This window comes from Tachyglossus aculeatus, chromosome 3 (genome assembly GCF_015852505.1).
Source record: "Tachyglossus aculeatus isolate mTacAcu1 chromosome 3, mTacAcu1.pri, whole genome shotgun sequence".
NCBI lineage: Eukaryota > Metazoa > Chordata > Mammalia > Monotremata > Tachyglossidae > Tachyglossus > Tachyglossus aculeatus.
Genome location: NC_052068.1, coordinates 28,061,235 through 28,079,894, shown reverse-complemented (window position 1 = coordinate 28,079,894; position 18,660 = coordinate 28,061,235). Strand labels below are relative to the sequence as shown.

Sequence of the window (18,660 nt, the reverse complement as noted above, 5' to 3'; positions counted from 1 at the left end):
CTGCCTCTCATATGAAAATGAATTACAGATGGGGATATGGCAGGATATAAGGATATGTACATAAATGCTGTGGGGCTGAGGTGAATCTGATCTGTTTGTTTCTCTATTCTTTCATCTGTAAATCTGGCCAGTATCTCTATCCTTTATTCACCTCAGAGAGGATACCGTCCCTGTCCCACATGGGACTCACAATCTGTCATCTCCATTTTACAGTGAGGAAATTTAGATCCAGAGAGGTAAAGTGATTTGCCCCATGGTCAGCAGGCCAGTGGCAGAGCTATAACTAGACCCTGTTACTCCTGACTCATAGGCTCATGCTGTTTCCACTACGCCAAGTGGCTTCCTAGACAGAAAGAGAGCTAGCTCTCTCCAATCTAGGGTACTTTGGGAGGCTTTTTAAAACTATAATTCTAAAATAGGTAAATAATTGTTGACTCTGCTTTGTCCGCAGGTTTTATGTCATAAATGAGGCAAACAGGAATATTTGTTAGTTCAAAGTCTCCAAATTGCCTGAATATGATTTGATGGATTTGATGAATGTGGTATTTTGTTGGCTCATTTCTCTCATCCTCTTCTGAAATCCATTATTTGATCAGTGAAGGAAAAAGAAAACTTGTTTTGATTACTATCATAAATTTAGTCTGTTTCAGATTTCAGAAGTTACCATTATTCCAGTTATAGAAACATAGTGCTCTGCACAGTAAGCGCTCAATACGATTGAATGAATGAGTAGCTTCTAATACCCACATCAGTACCGTTCATTAAAAATGTTAAGCTATTCTGTTTTAGAATAAGATGCTTTTTCCTACTTAATTCGCACCTGACTATTAACATTATATGACACATTTCTGCTTTTCAATTAACCACTACAGGTTATGATTTGCTATCTTAAAATGGGGCTCATTTTCCCTAATCAACACTCATTTATGGCACACCTGTGTACATGGCACTGTATCAGCAGGTCAAAATTCAGACTAAAAGTAAATTGCTTTCTCAAAACATATTGGTGTTGAGAGATCAAAGGTTGGTACTAACAGAACACTACTAATGGAACAATCCATGCCTAGAGGAACTGACTACCAACAGACACTTGTCCTTGTTCCAAACCCTGTACAATAAGGGATACAGAGGTGAAAGCAGTTGAGTGTTTTGGTTTAGGTGAACAAGAAAACTTTCTCTTTTTATTCCACTTCAACACAAAAATTTACCAAATATGACAATGTCTCAACAAAGTCAATCTTTTACCACCTCTTAACTGTGCTATTCTTTTTCTATAAGATAATGTTATGTCTTCTGGAATCCAAGTCAAAAGGGAATAACTATTAACTTATCATGAGGAAGCTAACCTAATTCTATATCAATTAATGGTACTTATTGAGTGCTTACTTACCTTAGTAAGTACAATAGAACAGAATAAGCGGACATATTCCCTGCCCATAATTCATTCATTCAATCGTATTTATTGAGCGCTTACTATGTGCAGAGCACGGTACTAAGCACTTGGGAAGTACAAGTTGGCAACATATAGAGATGGTCCCTACCCAACAGCGGGCTAATGAGCTTACAGTCTAGAGGGGGAGACAGACATTAATATAAATGCACGCAAGACACTCTGTATTAGATTTAAGAGCTTTTTATTTTAAGAAAAATGCTTTTAACATTGCCACACCTATGTTAGCAAATAGTGACTCTCGATAGGTAATATTTAGAGGCTTTCAACTCAACTTCATATATTTTTCATAGCAGCATGATATTTCATAATGCATGCAAATTCAGTGTTCTTTACATTAACTTAGAAACAGGAACAGTGCTCCTTATGGGCAGGGAATGTGTCTACCAACTCTATAATATTGTACTCGCCCAAGTGCTTAGTACAAAGTTCTTCACACAGTAAGCACTCAAAAATATGACTAACTGATATGACTGACTGACTGATAGGCCTTAGATGCAACTGGACCATAAAGAGCCCATGTCAAAACCTATCTTTCACCTGCCTCACCCGTTTTCCAGACTTGTTGGGAGCTCTGCCTTGTTTTTGTCCCCACCCATCTCTGACATCACCTACATGATATCTCAATTGGTGACTACACAATCAGTGATAGTGATTAAGAGGGAGCAGTGCCATAAAGTGATTCAGGATTGACAATAGTCCAACACAGTTCTAAGGGCTACTGTGTGACTTCCAGAGGTTATCTTTCCAAAGATTTTGGTATTCTTTTCATAGGATCAAGAGTGAAAACCCACACTTCGGCTCAATTCCAGGAAGGCAAATACATTCTGCTTCAATTATTCTCTTTTATCCCTTCTATTTTTCATGTTATAGCATATTGCTTTGCTATATCTTTGCCATTTCTGTACATCTTTAAACCTCAGGGCTTTGACAATAGCTTTTGTTTAAATATACAAGTGGAGCATTTTACTTTTAAAATTTTTTCACTAGTATTCTATAGAAAACCCAATTTTGAGAAAATTTATGGTACTGCACTTGTGAAATCAGAGTAGACCCCAAAAACAATACTGCACAATCTCTCTGAATCAGGTGCCTTCAAACTATCAGAAAAGTAGAAAACTGAAAGAAAAGGAAATGTTCTACTTGAACACCGAAACAAAATTTATTGTCAAAGCCTCTAACCCTTTTCCTACAGAATGGGGTAGAGAGACAGCAAGAGAGTCAAAGAAAAATGGAATGATGCAAAAACAGAACGATGCCAAGAGAATAAGGGAGAGATGACCAAGGAGAAAGGGAAATAATAATAAAAAAGGTTACATCAACAAATGCGGCTGTCCATCTTTTTGTAACATGCATCTAAAGCAAGAGGCCCCTGCAGAGAAGGAAACTTTTCTCCAGGCCAAATATATACATATATACATATATACACATACACACACATACACACTTTCAGAGCAACAGGAACAGGAATCTTCTGACAGATTATAAGCATAATTATATTTAAAAGCTAAGAGTCCTTATGAATAAGAAATCCAAACCAATCATTTTGCAATTGAACACATTACATAAAGTAATACAGATTACAGCAATGGCTTTAAATTCTACATCACTTGATTTTGCTGTTCAAGCCCTCCTTTTCATTGAGTAGTGTGGTAAAATTCCTCCAAAACGGTTTTACAAAACCTCTAGTAGAATGCAATCTTAGGTCAAATTTCTTTTTATGATAAGTACTATACTTTCACAAAGACTGCCTTGCCAACAGCCTCCTCTCACACACTAAAAGAATATGCTTCAGTATCCACAAAAGATGAGCTTAAGTATTTCAAGCTAAATGTATGGGAAAGAAGAAAAGGAATCATTTGAGAGGCACAATTGTATATTTTATACATGGCAAAACATGGAGAGGCCTCTGCCACTATAATAGAATCTTACTGAAAAACAACTACACAATTTTCTGAGTACATAGTATTTCATGAACTTCTATGTAGCCTTCGATCAAGAATTGAAATCAACAGGACCTCAAAAAAATCCACTGTGAAATGGCAGACAGAAATCTAATATAAACAGTAATCATTCTTAAGGAATACGCTAATAGCCTAGGTGAATAGAAAAAGGCAAAAAATACTAGTCTTCTAAAAAATGGGAATTTAAGAAATGTTATGGAATTTTAAACCAGGTAGTTCATTTTAATGCCTGGAGAGACTAGGGCTCAATTACTCTTCTTGCCCAAATCATGCCCCAAAAGCCTACTTACCGTCTTTGACAATGGGCAGGGGTGGCACGAGAGTTTTGTGCCCACGCAGTCGCTCAGGCTCCCGACCCTGCTTCAGGGTTTGAACAGGAGTTCTTCCCCAGAAGTGGGGGAAGAAAGTGATTTAAGGCGCAGAACTACTTGCATGAAGTGTATTTATGCTCCTTCCTGCTCCAAATCCTGAACCATACCTGAGAGGCCTCTTCTATGGGTTTCAGCACTGGCTTTTTTTCCCTTCAGTATTCTTAGGTGACTGCCAAGTTTCATCCACAATTCAAAACTAATCTATGGATTAAGTGAGGGGGGTAGAAATATCACGAATTCATAAGATTGAAATGATCGCGGAGAGGTCTTCTAGGTCTTGCTTCCTGCAAGGAATACACTGAGATAGCCCAACCTGTCAGTTGTCTACCCAACTCTTAAAAATATCAGAAGAAAATTCCACAATTTTCTTTCATAACTGAAGCAGGTGAGGCATGCCTTGACTTCATTAAGTCTTTCATTTCATATAATATGATCATTATTAAAGCATTAAAAGAAATATTTTTAAAGTGGATGAGGATTGCCTGGAAAAATACACGGTACTGTATAAAATGGTGTAATACCTAAATTGGGCAGGAATGAAATACAAGTGGAATTTCACTTGACTGTTTCCATTTACAGTACTATTACCAAAAATAATATTACATTGCCAATTCCTGATATGTGGGGAACATCTTATTTTACTTAAGGCATACTAAATAAAACCTGTAGGTTGAAATACAGAAACAATTAAAGAACTTCCTAGGAAATACTAGGAAATATTGTTTGGGGCTGGCGGAGTAGGGGGGAGGGTAGTGAGTAGCAAAGTCCTTTAAGGGGCACAGACCCAAATGTACAGGTAATGCAGAAGCGAGGGTGAATAAAATGGGGGAAATGAAGTGTTAATCAGGGAAGGCCCCTTGGATGGCCTTGATTTTAGTAGGGGTTCATAGATGGGGGAGACTGGTGGTATGTTGGATATGAAGGGAGAGGGAATTTCAGGCTGGAGGAAGAATGCAGGCCAACAGGCAAAGGCGAAACAGACAAGATTGAGGTACAGTGAGGCATTAGACAGGCATTAGAGGAGGACAGTGAATGTGCTTGGCTGTAGTAGGGGAGAGCTGATTGATATTTGATATCAAGGCTACTGGGTAAGGAGTTTCTGATGTGGAAGTATATGGGCAACCATTTAAGGTTTTTGGGGAGTGGGGAGAATGGGTGAATTTTTCTTTTAGAAAAATGACCCAGACAGCAGAGTGATATATGGACTAGAGTGGGGAGAGACAGGAGGCAGGGAGGTCAGTGAGGAGGTTGATATAATACTTGAGGCGGGACATGCGTGTTGGGATCAACGTGAGAGAGATGAGCTGAGAAAATGCCAAGGTTACAGGCGCGTGAGACAGGGAGAATGGTGATGCTGTCTACAGTGTTGGAGGAGTTCGGATTCAGAAGATGAGGAGTTTTGTCTCAGACATTAATTTTGAGGTGTCTGTGGGATATCCAAGTAGAGATAAGAGAAGCAGCGTGGCTCAGTGGAAAAGAGCACGGGCTTTGGAGTCAGAGGTCATGGGTTCAAATCCCAGCTCCGCCAATTGTCAGCTGTGTGACTTTGGGCAAGTCACTTAACTTCTCTGGGCCTCAGTTCCCTCATCTGTAAAATGGGGATTAAGACTGTGAGCCCCCCGTGGGACAACCCGATCACCTTGTAACCTCCCCAGTGCTTAGAACAGTGCTTTGCACATAGTAAGCGCTTAATAAATGCCATTATTATTATTATTATTATTAAATAACAACAACAACAATTGTGGTATTTGTTAAGTACTTACTATGTGCCAAGTACTGTACTAAGCACTGGAGTATAGAAAATATCATCAGGTCCCAAAATGGGCTCACAGTTTAAATAGGAGGGAGAATAGGTATGCTCTTTCCACTAGGCATAACTACTTCTCTTGAGATGTCCTGATTGATACTCATGAAATGTTTCTAAAAAGGAGACAGAAAGAAACCATTTTTTGTTGTTACTCTTTGGGAAAATCTTCTCATTTAAGCCCTAATACAGTATCAGTCTGATTCAAATACTATGCTGTTAGCATAGAAACAAGTTAATGAAGAAGTGGTTGATGCCAGTTAGTCAAGTGACAAGAGTGAGGACATCTGATGATTAAATTTCATCATGTGTGATGTAATGCAAATGTGTCAAATTTCTTTAGCTGAGCATTTTCACATGGGAATTGAGAGAGTATATTTTAAAAATACATATATGAAAGTCCTGTCTAGACTGTAGTACGCTCATTGTGGGCAAGGAATGTGTCTGTTTATTGTTATTGGGTAGGGACCGTCTTTATATGTTGCCAACTTGTACTTCCCAAGCGCTTAGTACAGTGCTCTGCACACAGTAAGCGCTCAATATGATTGATATCATACTTTCCCAAGATCTTAGTATAGTGCTCTGCACACAGTTAGCACTCAATAAATATGACTGAATGAAGAGTTCCCTAGGAAAGGTGCTACAAAAATCTGACGTATTATCATGTAATTCTAATAATAATAATTATGGCCTTTAAGTGCTTAAGTACTAGGGCGGATACAAGGTCATGAAATAGGTTGCAGTCCCTGTCCCACGTAGGTTGTTTTTAGGATTTTGAATTGTAACTGAATAATCAATCGGTATCAAAAATATCTGAGCACCTGTATTTGGATAATAATAATGGTGTCATTTGTGAACAGGAAACGTGTCTACCGACTCTGTTGTATTGTACTCTTCCAAATGCATACTACAGTGCTCTGCACACAGTAAGCATTCAATAAATGCCATTGATTGATTATGTGGTAAATGAGAGAGTAAATACAAGATAATCAGGTCAGATACAGTGTACACCCCACACGGGGTTCACAATCTAACAGAGAGAAAGACCGGGTATCTTAACCGTAATCTACAGTTTCGGGAACTGAGTATTTACTGAATGAATGTTATAATAATAATAATTTTACTGTTAAGGGCTTACTATGTGTATTGTATCCACCTCGGTGCTTAGCAATCATTTTTCACTAAATACAGTCTATGTCCTTCACGGGGCTCACACCCTAAGTGGGGGCACAGATTCAACTGATGAGAACAAAAGCACTATATTAGACACTTAATGGTGTAGTGGATAGAGCACAGGCCCAGGAGTCAGAATGTCATATGTTCTAATCCTGACTCCACCACTTGTCTGCTGTGTGGCCTTGGGCAAGTCACTTCACGTCTCTGTGTCTCGGTTACTTCATCTGTAAAATGGGGATTAGAACTGTGAGTCCCATGTGGGACAGGAACTATGCCCAACCTGATTACCTTGTATCTAAACCAGTTCCTAGAACAGTGCTTGGCACACAGTAAGCACTTAACACCATTACTATTATCAAAAAAGAAAATGATATAATAATTATTATTATGGTATTTGTTAAGCACTTACTATGTGCCAAGAACTGTTCTAAGCCCCGGGGTCCATACAAGGCTATCAGGTTGTCCCACGTAGGGTTCACAGTTTTAATGCACATTTTACAGATCAGGTAACTGAGGTACAGAAAAGTTAAGTGACTTGCCCAAAGTCACACAGCTGACAAGCGGTGGAGTCAGGATTAGAATCCATGGCCTCTGACTCCCAAGCCTATGCTCTTTCCGCTAAGCCACGCTGCTTCTCAGATATACTCTCTGCTCCCAAGGTACATATAATCAGTTATTACCAAAGTAATCAGGTTAGCCAAATGCAAATATATTCTCAAAAATGTCATTCTTAATTTAAAATTTTACTAGTTTAATAGTTTCCTAAGGGTCTTTCTATCCAGACTAAAACTTTATTATCTTTCAAAGAACAAACTGATCTACTAGTGTCCTAAACTATGCTAACACACTAATAATACAATCACGATTCAGACTGATGCAAAAAACCCACAGCAGGCAAGAACAAAATGACCTTCAAAATAAGGTTCTCCTTGAAAAGGCCGAACTAACATTAACTGGCTTAACTACATTTTGAAGATAAGAGAGTGATAACACAACAACAACACAGGAGGAAAAAAAAAGCATGAATTCCTGTTGGTTGCTGACTTTTCTGGTCTTTGCTACTTCAACGTGGAATTTCAGGTATTTACTGTAAATTTAGTAATATGATGAAAAATTGCTTAAAATGCTAAGCACTAATAGCCAGGGGGAAAAAACATGAGCAAACAATCTTTTCTTGATTACTGCAATTAAAGGACCACAAGAGACCAAAATGACTTTGAATAATATCATTAGACCATTTTTTCGAGGAGACATAGGATACACCTAAAGACTGCAGCAATTCCTCTGGATCTGTTCCACGCTACAGCAGCACAGAGCATTTCAGTACTCATATGCAGAGCCTTCATCTAATCCACTTAACGTCCTTGGAGTTTAATTTGGATGGGTTATTTTTCACTCCTTCCTCAAAATACATGTAAGCACTCCTACTAGGTGCATGTCATTTCGATATGTAGATAAAGGGCTGATCCAGTGATCTTTATTTCTCTTCCAAACCCATTGTTAAATAACTACAAGATGATCACAGTTTATTGTTACGTGCACAGAGGCATATACAAGAGGTGTGCCCTCACAAATCAATCAGTGATACTCACTGAGCACTTACTGTATGCAGAGCACTGTTCTAAGTGCTCGGGAGACAAACTCTCCTGACTGTAAACTCTATGGGGACAGGGACTGTGTCTACCAACTCTGTTATACTGTATTCCCCCAAGCACTTATTACAGTGCTCTGCACACAGAAAACACTTAATAAATAAGATTGATTGACTGACTGACCAGAAACTCAACAGTGCCCTGTACTGTGCACTGAACACAATGGGTGAACACTCATATAGATTGATCACATCTGATTCATGAGCATCTATTACACCAGAAAGTAAAAAGGACTCACATCCAACTCCAAAATATTTGAAACTGAATTGTGTAATAACTTAGATAGATGTGATCAATCATAAAAAGGCACACTAAATTGAACCGTTAATAAATTAAGAAACAAAATAAACAGGATACTATTTTTCTCTAAGACAACCATATAGCTGCACTTTATTTACTCAGGTGTCAGAGTCTGTCTAAATTTTCAAGTCTCCTGGACTTGTACTTCCCAAGCACTTAGTACAGTGCTCTGCACACAGTAAGCGCTCAATAAATACGATTGAATGAATGAATAAAAAGCATGTTTAATAAGCAAGAAGTAAAGAAAAATTCCACCAGTTTATATACTCACAAGTCAGCGGACAAAGGAGAGTTTCGTTTGAAAGCAGAAACACATGAGCTGCAATTTGAGGCATTGTCATTGGCATGCTGGAGGAATTATCATTTGTTTATGGTCAATGTCTGCTGACCTATGCATGCTCCTATGCATACCTCCCCTCCTTGGAACTTCCACTCCTGTTTGTTTTCACATCTGTTACTCTTATTATACCAGAACTTTAAAGGATGTCCTAGTGGATAAACACTTCAGGTGAGAAGTATCATACTGATTCTTAAGCTATTAAAAAGTATTTTTTAAACTATGTCTTGTCTTACGCCATCGAGTCGTCTCTGACACACAGCAATTCCACGGACACATCTCTCCCAGAACACCTCATCTCCATCTGCTATCATTCTGATAGTGTATCCATTGAGTTTTCCTGGTAAAAATATGGAAGTGGTTTACCACTGCCTCCTTCCGCGCAGTACACTTGAGTCTCCGCCCTCGACTCTCTACCTTGCCGCCGCTGCTGCCCAGCACAGGTGAGTTTTGCCTTATAGCAGATTGCCTTCCACTCGCTAGCCACTACCCAAGTTAGGAATGGAATGGGTATGCCACTGTTAGACTCTCCTTCCCACAGTCGGCAACCGATAGAGTACTGGAAATTCTCCAGGTATGATCCTGAGAGGGGTTTTAAACTACATTTGGATTCTATTTCAACCAGGAAACATACAGCTAAGGAAAGAAAAAGACACAAGATAATCAAAACTCAAAAAAGCCATTAACCAGAATTCTGACTCATGTAAATTTCCCTCCTAATCTAAAAGATATCAATAAGCCTCACAGTCATTCCAATCATTAGAGTAATTGACAGGTCAAGGGTTTCATAAATAGATATTTCTCCACTCCTCAAAAATCTCCAATGGCTGCCCATCCACCTACGCAACAAATACCCCTTATCACCAACTTTAAGGCACTCAACTTATACTTCACTGATCTCCTACTACAATCTAACCTGAACACGCCACTCCTTTAATGCCAATTCACTCTCTGTAACTCAATCTCACTTTCTCACCACCAACCCTTTACCCACATCCTTCCTTGGGCCTGGAATTCCATCCCCTTCATATCCAACAGTCCACCTTCAAAACCCTCTTATTTTCACAAGTACCTCAACCTTGTCTAGCTCACTATTTTACCTCTCACCCATGTCCTGCTTCTGGTCTGGAACACCCTCCCTCTTCATATCTAACAGACAATTACTATCCCCACCTTCAAAGCCTTACTGAAGGCACATCTTCTCCAAGAGGCCTTCCTTAAGCCCTCATTTCCTCTTCTCCCACTCCCTTCTGTGTGGCCTGACTTGCTTCCATTATTCACACTCCCCTCGCTCCCAGCATTTATGTACATATCCATAATTTATTTATTTAATGTTTGTCTCCCCATTTAGACTGTAAGTTCATTGAGGAAAGGGAATGGGTCTGTGATATTGCTGCGCTGTACTCTCCCAAGTGCACAGTTCAGTGCTCTGCACACAGTAAGCACTCAATAAATACAATTAATCTTCTCCAAGACAACTTCCCTGACTAAAGCCTCATTTCCCGTCTGCCCGCCTCTCTGCTTCACTTATGCACTCAATCACTTTGTGTCCTCTTACCTCACCTTGCTACTCTCCTACCATAACCCAGCCTGTACACTTCACTCCTCTAATGCTAATCCTCTCACTGTAGCTAGATCTCATCTCTCTCGCTGCCGACCTCTCGCCCACGTCCTACCTCTACCCTGGATCGCCCTTTCTCCTTGTATATGACAAACAATTACCGTCTCCCCCTTCAAAGCCTTACTGAAGGCACATCTCCTCTAACAAGCCATCCCTGACTAAGCCCTCCTTTCCTCTTCTCCCACTCCCTTCTGCATCACCCTGACTTGCTCCCTTCATTCATCCCCCCTCCCAGTCCCATAGTATATCTGCAATTTATTTATGACTGTATTTAATTGAATTCATTCATTCAATCACATTTATTGAGTGCTTACTGTGGTGCAAAGCACTGTACTATGCACTCAAGAGTATAATACAATAGACATATTCTCTGCCCTTAATGAGCTCACAGTCTAGAGGGGGAGACAGATATTAATATAAATAAATAAATGATTACATATACATATGTGCGTGGGGATGGGAGGGAAGGCGAATGAAGGGAGCAAGTCAGGGTGACGCAGAAGGGAGTGGGATAAGAGGAGAGGAGGGCTTAGTCAGGGAAGCCTTCTTGGAAGAGATATGCCTTCAATAAGGCTTTGAAGTGGATGAGAGCAATTACATGTCTGATATTAGGAGGGAGGGCATTCCACGCCAGAGGTAGGATATGGGTGAGAGCTCAGTGGCGAGATAGATGAGATCGAAGTACAGTGAAAAGGTTAGCATTAGACAAATGATGCATGTGGGCTGGGTTGTAGTAGAAGAGTAGCAAGGTGAGGTAGGAGGGGGCACGGTGATTGAGTGTTTTAAAGCCAATGATGAGGAGTTTTTGTTTGATGCAGAAGTGGACTGGCAACCACTGAAGTTTCTTGAGGAGTGGGGAAACATCGCCTGAACATTTTTGTAGAAAAATGATGCAGGCAGAAGAGTGAAGTATGGACTGGAGTGGGGAGAGACAGGAAGGTCAACAAGGAGACCGATACAGTAATCAAGGTGGAGCAGGATAAGCAGCGTGGCTCAGTGGAAAGAGCATGGGCTTTGGAGTCAGAAGTCATGGGTTCAAATCCCGGCTCCACCAAATGTCAGCTATGTGACTTTGGGCAAGTCACTTAACTTCTCTGTGCCTGAGTTCCCTCATCTGTCAAATGGGGATTAAGATTGTGAGCCCCAGGTGGGACAACCTGATTGCCTTGTATCCCCCCCATAGCTTAGGACAGTGCTCTGCACATAGTAAGTGCTTAATAAATACCATCATTATTATAAGTGACTGGATTAAGATCTGCAAAGCGTAGCACCACTACCTTTGACATATGTTCAAAGCCCAGGAACATATTTCTTTACTTATTATCAGGCAATCCTAAGGTGGGGTAGACCAGGGAAAGAAGTAACGAATGTGCTGGGCTGCAGCATCTGGCTGTGGCTCAGACCGTTCTGGTTCTCCCAAAGCTTGGAAGTTCTATCCCACATCAGTCATCCTCTACTCTGCTCTTCAATATTTTATGCCCCAACTCCCAGGTTCCCTGCCTCCCATTATATCCCACTCACCCAAATGAGGTAGGGGAAAACAGAGAGCAGTGAGAGTTCCAGCAGGGGAAGTGCGGCGGGCAATCTGGAGTGACAGTCAAGTGTTATCTCCTGACACGCATGCCAGAGATTTGCTTTCTGTGTAGAGGCCCAGTTTCCACCCTGTTATTTATGCCTGAAAGACCCTGTCCTATTTTCTGCTAGTTTAAATGCTCCCCTTGGGGCCAGTAGAGCAAAGGGTCTTTTAACAAAACATCGAGAGTAACAATCAAGGGCAGGCTGAACCCCAAGGCTCCTTTCAGTGAGTATTGTGCCTGGCACATACTAAGCGCTTTACAAATGCCATAATTATTATTATTACTATACCTTTGAAAGGTGCTTCAGAGGGCAGCATGGCTTAGTGGCTAGAGCACGGGTTTGGGAGTCAAAAAGACCTGGGTTTTAATCCTGGCTCCACCACTTGTCTGATTTTGGGCAAGTCATTTAACTTCTCTGTGCCTCAGATACCTAGTCTTTAAAATGGGGATGAAGACTGTGAGCTCTCTATGGAACAGGGACTGTGTCCAACCCGATTATCCCAGCATCTTAGAATAGTCCCTGGAACAAAGTAATCACTTAACATATACCACAATTATGATTATTATAAAATTCACTTTTAAAAAACAAATATTTTGAAGAGAAATACAGAAATGTATTCAACCAAAAATTATCTTTAAAATTTAATGCTGAACCTTTATTTGCATGAGAAAATTATAAATGTCTTTTTAATGCAATTAAACTACATAAATCAGTTAACAATTTGGATAACTAAGCTAGAGTGGTCACTGCCTGTGGCCAAATCCATTAAAAGAATGAGATTTGAAGGAGAGGCATTTTAGCCCACTACAAAAGAGCAACAGTGGATGGAAAAAAATTATTTCAAAAACTATTTTAAGAACAGTCTCCATCAGAAAGTTTTGTTTAATATTTGCCTGAATCTGGACAAATGGCTAGCCAGTCAGTTTCATATACAGTGATTTCAGCATTCACTAACAAGCCAGGATCTGGTTAAAAGCAGCACTGTCTAGTGGAAAGGGCACGAGCCTGGGCTCTAATGCCGACTCTGCCACTAGTCTGCTGTGTGACCTTGAGCAAGTCACTTAACTTTTCTGTGCCTTAGTTACCTCATCTGTAAAATGGGGATTAAATCCTTCTCCCTATGACCGTGAGTCCCATGTGGGGCAGGGACTGTGTTCAACAGATTACCTGGTATCTATCTCGGAGTTTAGAATGGTACTTGATGCACAGTAAGTGCTTAAATATTATTCTTAAAAATACCTGGAGAAGATGAGGACAATCAAGGTCTCCATCCATAAACAAGACTTTCTCACTTTTCAGACGAACCTCCCATGCCTAGAAAAATACTTTGAACCGGGAGCAGAGACCTCAGGCTCCAAGATCTATACTCTGCCGCCTCTTTGTTTGAGATGAATAACAAGGAATCCCGCTTTCCCAGAACATCTTCCATTCAAGATTTTCTTTCACATAATAGTCATAATTCAATCTCCTGGAAAACTGCGGAAAGTTTCACTGTCAGCTGTGGTGAATTCTGAAACACTCTGTGGTTTTCCAAGACTGTCATAATGTTAAGTGCTTAAAAGTAATTCTGAAATGAGCCTACTCATGTCTCTGGAACTAAGCAGTAGCAACTGCAATTAACGGCTTTAGATAAGTAAACCTTGTGCCCCAACACTGGCATAGTTTTCCCTGCATCTTTAAATCTTGGTAGAAAATGCTTTTAACTGTAAAACTTTATTGCCATTCCAAATAATGACTGTAGAATCTGGAAGAGGGTAGTAAAGTTGGAAAAATATTAGTGACTGTCAAAGTGTTTGTAAAAGGGCTACCTATTTAATAGATGACAGCCTCAAAATTAGTGTGAAAACCAAATTTGTATTTCTTTGACAGAATGCTTCACAACTGAATGTGAATATGAAGCATTCACAAGGGTCCTTACTTCAGTCTGTTCTTCAATAACAATTTTTCCTCATTGTGCCAAAAAGAAAGCATGACCAAACTGTCCTTTAGTTCACATAGGTGGACATTTCCTCACACTTCATAAAACAACTTAATATTTCTTAAGGACTCACTTAGGGCATGATTCTTATCATCTATGCACAAACTAGTTTGATTAAATTTAAAAAAAAAAAACCTTAGTCACATCAGTTTCCTTGAATTTAAAATCTTATTGAAATCAAGTAGTAATTTAAGATTATTAAATTGCAAGCCCACCCCACAGTTTGATATAGTGCTTGGCACATAGTTAGCACTTAACAAATACCTTTATTATTATCATCATTTTATGCTGAATACCTTGATCGTTCAGTACAGCCCATCATTAATACAAAGCCTAGTTTGACTAATCTTACGGGATAGTAGCACTGATAGAAAAAGATGATTTGAAAGCAAACTGGAAAAAGTCTCTCCAAAATAGAAAATTCAGAATTGCTCAAGGAATAAGGCTCATAAAACTCTTCTCTTCCTTGTACCCAAGGGGCAACATGGCTCACACGACCATAATTTTTCCAGCACAAGCATTTTGGGGATAATGTCTCTTCCTATTAAAACAAACAACCCAGAGTGTTCAACTGCCTCTGTCTTGTTCCCACAGCTGAACACATGGAGCTTCTTTCTCAACTGTTTTTCTGGATTAATCACTCTACAGAATGTATAGTGCCTGGCTTTGATCTGCAGTACTGGACTTGAATAATGGCAATGGCACTTTCACCAACCTCAAAACACCATGAACCAACGGAGACAGGCTTTCCTCCTCCAGATCCCATAAAAACTGCAGGACGGGGCAAGAAGTAGGCTGCTGGATTGTTACGCCCTGCTCTTCACTCATCAAATTCATATGACGAGGTAGTTAACCTTTCTGTCAACTCTGAAGTCTCCACGGTGGGGTCACCCAATCTCTTTACCCACCTATCTTCCACAGACTTCAAATAAATTTACTCAGGGAATCAACAACGAAGTCAAGGGAGCAGGGAAGAGTAAAATAGCCATCTTCCTCTCCAGGGATCGCTATTTCCTCCAGTGTCCAATCTCTTTTTGCGCCACCTTCGCCAACCGCTCGGGCGAGTCAATCGGCTCCCTAAATCCTTAAGTGTGGTCCCTCGCAACAGTCATCATCAATCGTATTTATTGAGCGCTTACTATGTGCACAGCACTGTCGGGTAGTTGAACTCCATCCCGGTCTCTTCGGCCTTCACTCCCGAAAAATCCCAAGCCTTCGAGTACAATCCGATAAAAGCTTTGATAAACAAAACCACTCATTTCTAAAATTTGCTCGATCTCGTAGCCTATAGTCTACCCTGTCGATACCCTCTAGACTGCAACCTCGTTGCGGGCAGGGAAGGTGCCTGTCGACTCTGTTGTACTGTATTCTTCCAAGGGCTCCGCACACAGCAAGCACTCAATAAATCCCACTGATGATGATGATGATGATGAATGCCCCTGCCCATATCCTCATCACGGGTTGTATTCCCTACTAAGGTCACTTTCCCTCAGCTCCCTGGCCCTTTCCCGTAGCTGGGAATGTCAGCCCTACCCCACTCCCCCTGTTCTCTGTCTCCCCCTTCTAGACTGTGAGCCCACTGTTGGGTAGGGACTGTCTCTCTATGTTGCCAACTTGGACTTCCCAAGCGCTTAGTACACTGCTCTGCACACAGTAAGCGCTCAATAAATACGATTGATTGATTGATTGATTGATTGGGCAGGGTCGGTCCACGGCCTCCCCTCCCCTTTCTCAGCCGGGGCCCGGGGACGACGGGGGCCCCAGGGGGGTGGCCGTCCAGAGGGCCAGGGATTCACAATTAAGTCACGGGCGCAAGGATTCCTCACCTCTGCCTAGCCAGGAAAACCGACGCTCCCCTTAGCCCGCCTTCCCCTCCCAACCCTGTTCCCCTCACTCAGCCCACCTTCCCCTCCCAACCCTGTTCCCCTCACTCAGCCCACCTTCCCCTCACAACCCTGTTCCCCTCACTCAGCCCACCTTCCCCTCACAACCCTGTTCCCCTCACTCAGCCCACCTTCCCCTCACAACCCTGTTCCCCTCACTCAGCCCACCTTCCCCTCACAACCCTGTTCCCCTCACTCAGCCCACCTTCCCCTCACAACCCTGTTCCCCTCACTCAGCCCACCTTCCCCTCACAACCCTGTTCCCCTCACTCAGCCCACCTTCCCCTCACAACCCTGTTCCCCTCACTCAGCCCACCTTCCCCTCACAACCCTGTTCCCCTCACTCAGCCCACCTTCCCCTTACAACCCTGTTCCCCTCAGCCCACCTTCCCCTCACAACCCTGTTCTCCTCACAACCCTGTTCCCCTCACTCAGCCCACCTTCCCCTCCCAACCCTGTTCCCTTCACTCAGCCCACCTTCCCCTCCCAACCCTGTTCCCCTCACTCAGCCCACCTTCCCCTCACAACCCTGTTCCCCTCACTCAGCCCACCTTCCCCTCCCAACCCCCCTCCCCTCGGCCCACCTTCCCCTCACAACCCTGTTCCCCTCAGCCCACCTTCCCCTCCCAACCCCGCTCCCTTCAGCCCACCTTCGCCTCACAACCCCGCACCCCTTGGCCTCTTTGGCCCGCTCCCATCATCCTCCGCCTCGTCCCCCTCTCCATCCCCCCCATCTTACCTCCTTCCCTTTCCCCACAGCACCTGTATATATGTTTGTACATATTTATTACTCTATTTACCTACTTATTTTATTTATACATATCTATTCTATTTATTTTATTTTGTTAGTATGTTTGGTTTTGTTCTGTCTCCCCCTTCTAGACTGTGAGCCCACTATTGGGTAGGGACTGTCTCTATACGTTGCCAACTTGTACTTCCCAAGCGCTTAGTACAGTGCTCTGCACACAGTAAGCGCTCAATAAATACGATTGATTGACTGATTGATCCTCTTAGGCCCTCTCCCCTCAGCCCACCTTCGCCTCACAACCCCGCACCCCTTGGCCTCTTTGGCCCGCTCCCATCATCCCCCCCCCCATCTTACCTCCTTCCCCTCCCCACAGCACCTGTATATATGTATATATGTTTGTACATATTTATTACTCTACTTATTTTATTTATACATATCTATTCTATTTATTTTGTTAGTATGTTTGGTTTTGTTCTGTCTCCCCCTTCTAGACTGTGAGCCCACTACTGGGTAGGGACTGTCTCTATATGTTGCCAACTTGTACTTCCCAAGTGCTTAGTACAGTGCTCTGCACACAGTAAGCGCTCAATAAATACGATTGATTGATTGATTGATCGATCCTCTTAGGCCTTCTCCCCTCAGCCCACCTTCGCCTCACAACCCCGCACCCCTTGGCCTCTTTGGCCCGTTCCCATCACCCCCCCCCCATCTTACCTCCTTCCCTTCCCCACAGCACCTGTATATATGTATATATGTTTGTACATATTTATTACTCTATTTATTTTACTTGTACTTATCCATTCCAATTATTTTATTTTGTTAGTATGTTTGGTTTTGTTCTCTGTCTCCCCCTTTTAGACTGAGAGCCCACTGCTGGGTAGGGACTGTCTCTATATGTTGCCAACTTGGACTTCCCAAGCGCTTAGTACAGTGCTCTGCACACAGTAAGCGCTCAATAAATACGATTGACTGATTGATTGATCCTCTTAGGCCCTCTCCCCTCAGCCCACCATCCCCTCCCAACCCCTCTCCCCTCAGCCCCCCTTCGCCTCCCGACCCCGCCCCCCCTCAGCCTCCTCAGCCCACGTTCCCCTCAATCAATCGCATTTATTGAGCGCTTACTGCGTGCAGAGCACTGTACTAAGCGCTTGGGAAGCCCAAGTTGGCAACACATAGAGAGACAGTCCCTACCCAACAGTGGGCTCACAGTCTAAAAGGGGGAGAACAGAGAACAAAACCAAACACACTAACAAAGCAAAATAAATAGAACAGATACGTACAAGTAAAATAAATAAAATAGAGTAATAAATATGCACAAACATATGTACATATATACAGGAGCTGTATATAGACATATATATGCTCTGCACATAGTAAGCGCTCGATAAATACGATTGATGATATATAGACCTCCCAACCCCGCTCCCTTCAGCCCGCCCCCCGTCTCACCTCGGCCGCTCTAAATCACAGCCGGTCTCCACTGACCCTCGAGGAGGAGGAGGAGGAGGAGGAGGAGGAGAAGAAGGAGGAGGAGGAGGAGGAGGCGGGGCCGGCGAGCGAGCGGCTACTGCCGGTCATGGCTCGGGGCCCGCCCGGAGAGCGGCCCCTGCGGCGGAGCCATCCGAACCGGAACGGCTTGGGAGGCGGGACCAAGTTAGGCCGGAAGAGGCGCTGCAGCAGTTAGCGGGGAGGGAGAGGCCGGCGGCGCCCTAACGCGCATGCGCCCTGGGAGCCGACCCTCATTCAATCAGTCACCCTAACGCGCATGCGCCCTGGGAGCCGTCCCCCATTCACTCAG

At 42.5% G+C, this 18,660-nt stretch overlaps 1 protein-coding gene across 2 annotated transcripts in view; it reads right to left on the bottom strand.

Moving 5' to 3' along the window:
- The window catches only part of SAMD8 (sterile alpha motif domain containing 8), a 49,643-nt gene extending 31,264 nt beyond the window's left edge, over positions 1 to 18,379 (bottom strand). Inside the window, exon 1 of one of the 2 annotated variants that reach the window (XM_038743656.1) lies at positions 18,312 to 18,379. The gene's annotated coding sequence lies outside the window, so the exon portion shown is untranslated. Of the gene's footprint in view, positions 1 to 9,290; positions 9,308 to 18,311 lie in introns of those variants that run through there. The other variant, XM_038743658.1, reaches the window with a different exon arrangement.
- Between the last annotated feature and the right edge of the window lie 281 nt (positions 18,380 to 18,660).